Source organism: Tachysurus fulvidraco, chromosome 20 (assembly GCF_022655615.1).
Source record: "Tachysurus fulvidraco isolate hzauxx_2018 chromosome 20, HZAU_PFXX_2.0, whole genome shotgun sequence".
Taxonomy (NCBI): domain Eukaryota; kingdom Metazoa; phylum Chordata; class Actinopteri; order Siluriformes; family Bagridae; genus Tachysurus; species Tachysurus fulvidraco.
The window spans coordinates 20125700-20128728 of record NC_062537.1 but is presented as its reverse complement, the minus strand read 5'-3'; the positions used below and the strand labels follow the sequence as shown (position 1 = coordinate 20128728).

At 42.0% G+C, this 3029-nt stretch overlaps 1 long non-coding RNA gene across 1 annotated transcript; it reads right to left on the bottom strand.

The window, feature by feature from the left end:
* Positions 1-403: 403 nt before the first annotated feature.
* LOC125139790 lies at positions 404-2676 on the bottom strand. Its single transcript, XR_007138887.1, has 3 exons — positions 2402-2676; positions 1545-1608; positions 404-1062 (listed from the first exon to the last, which is right to left on the bottom strand). It is a non-coding gene; the product is annotated as an uncharacterized LOC125139790 (long non-coding RNA).
* Positions 2677-3029: the final 353 nt, after the last annotated feature.

The following is a 3029-nucleotide window of genomic DNA, read 5'->3' as shown; positions in this document are numbered from 1 at the left end:
ACGTTAATCGGCAGAAAGCCGCAGAGACGGCAACCAAAAGCAGTGAAATGTCACTATTCTTATTACCAGAGTTGTAGCACAAACAAAATATTAATGCAAACAATCCATTCAATACTAAATAAAAATAACATTTATTGATTTGGTCTTTATCTTGTGAATATTAGTTTATTGATGACATCATTGATCGGACACACTGTTTGTAGAGAATACACACATACATGAACTGATCTGATTCGAGACTGCCATCATTTCATCATGCATAACATTTTGGTGTCCACTTCTGCCATTTTAAATAATACCATAACTTTTGGCTTACTATGTAGTCATATAATATATAATATAAAACTCTTCTTGTTTTAAATTCTCACTGAGGGCTCAATACCCCTAAAGATGAAACCCTAGAACTGCCCCTGTTTATACTTTAAATCTCTCAATCCTCAAAATGTCCACGACAAAACTTATCACTCTTCAATCTAAGCAAATTTAGACCACGGTAAAAAAAAAAAAACAACATTTATTCTGCAGATGAATTTCTATGTCCTCCTGTGTGGATCTTTTATTTAAGACTTCTCAAATCCCATTGAGTTCCCAAAGTTTGTCTTGGACGCCTCACCGGAGGAGGCTTTATCTCGTCATGGGTGTCGTTTTGTGGAGAAAAAGCTCTACGAGTCTGCACGAGCATATGGACATGTTTTCCTAGTAGAGAACTTAAATCATTTCTGGAACGTTCCCCCAAACGGACGAGAGAGTTGGATAAACATGGGAAAGGAAACGTTTCAGCTCTCGTCCGTTCGTCTATCCATCCATCCATTCAGCCAACTATCCCTCCATCCATGTCTCTTGTGTTTATACTATACAGAGTCTCAGGGACCTGGAGTCTATCCCAGAGGACTGTGGGGACAAGCTTTCGTTCACTCCAAACAATTTAGAGATGGATTTTAGTTGCATTTAGTTGTATTTTAGTTGCCTGTCTAAGCCTCCTAGTGGTCCAGCAACAGGATCCTTTGCTCTCACCAATGAAGTCCAGCCAATGAAGACCTGACTTTCAGTACGATCACAAGCCTGGATGAAATAGGAGGGTTTCATCAGGAAGGGCATCAATTCATTCACTCATTCATTTCCTACCGCTTATCCGAACTACCTCGGGTCACGGGGAGTCTGTGCCTATCTCAGGCGTCATCGGCATCGAGGCAGGATACACCCTGGACGGAGTGCCAACCCATCACAGGGCACACACACACTCTCATTCACTCACACACTCACACACTACGGACAATTTTCCAGAGATGCCAATCAACCTACCATGCATGTCTTTGGACCGGGGGAGGAAACCGGAGTACCCGGAGGAAACCCCCGAGGCACGGGGAGGACATGCAAACTCCACACACACAAGGTGGAAGCGGGAATCGAACCCCAACCCTGGAGGTGTGAGGTGAACGTGCTAACCACTAAGCCACCGTGTCCCCGGCATCAATTCAATTCAATTCAATTCAATTCAATTCAATTCAATTCATTTCAGACATATTCAATTCATATATGCAGACCAGATGATCCTTTGTGGTGACCCTTTGATGCCCGTCTGTCTTCTATCCCTGCATTTGGAGGCATCTGATAGATCAAAGAACAAACTGCATTATTTTTGAAATCTTATGAACTCAAATTAGTAATAAAATCTGTTTAAATCTACAACAGATGTCTGTAACTTGTATAATAGTGACGTGACATACGGCTATGTGAAAAAGTGACGTGACGTACGGCTAAGTACGGTGACCCATACTCAGAATCTGTTCTCGGCATTTAACCCATACAAAGTGCACACACACAGCAGTGAACACACACACACACACACACACACACACACACACACACACACCGTGAACACACACCCGGGTGCCCGGGGAGCAGTTGGGAGGGTTCGGTGCCTTGCTCAAGGGCACCTCAGTCGTGGCCGGCCCGAGACTCAAACCCACAACCTTAGGGTTAGGAGTCCGACTCTATAACCATTAGGCCCCATAATAAATATATAAATAATAAATTGTGGAATGAATAAAAACTAATGTGGAGTTTTTTTTTCTTAAATTATAAAGAAAGAAAGAAGGAAAGAAGGAGAAGAAGTGATTCTGTAATAAAAAGAGAGGAAAGCTAGTTTTTTTCTACCCTTTTCTAGTCTCTGATGTTTGTTTTGTCGTCTTTGCTCTGTGTTTTTATATAAATAAGTCAACTGGCTTTTTAACACGTTAGTACTCGATAGTGTGAAATTAAAAAAAGAGAGAGACGTAAACGCGGCTTGGCAAAAAGTGGAGCTGGTTTGAAATGCCAGGCGCTGGAGTTCAGAGGAAGCTGGATGGAGGGAAGCGAGTGGGATTTCATGATCGGATCGTCTGGCAGTGTTGTGCGTTACCGTGGCGACGTCTCGTTTCTCGTCGTCGGTGTGCGTTGCAGCTGGAGGTGTGAGAAGGTTGTGAAGTGATTTACGTCGAGGGGTTTATTCATTATCTCCACGTCAGGAAATCGCACGCTGACCTCCAATTAACTTCAGTTTACATTTCATCTATTTATTCGTTTATTTATAAAGACTTAAGGATCACAGCAAGGGAAGGAAAGATTCTGTAAATCAGAGAAGAAGAAGAAGAAGAAGAAGAAGAAGAAGAAGAAGAAGAAAGGAAGGAAGGAAGGAAGGAGGAATGAATGTAAGAAGGAAGGAAGGAAGGAAGGAAGGAAGGAAGGAAGGAAGGAAGGAAGGAAGGAAGGAAGGAAGGAATGTAAGAAGGAAGGAAGGAAGGAAAGGAAGGAAGGAAGGAAGGAATGTAAGAAGGAAGGAAGGAAGGAAGGAAGGAAGGAAGGAAGGAAGGAAGGAAGGAAAGAGAAATGAAGGTAGGAAAAGGAATGTAGAATGGAAGGAAGGTAGAAAGAAAGAAAGAAAGAAAGAAAGAAAGAAAGAAAGAAAGAAAGAAAGAAAGAAAGAAAGAAAGAGTACATAAATAAATAAACAGAATGTCTCCAGTCTCTCTGTCTCTCTGTCTGTCTGT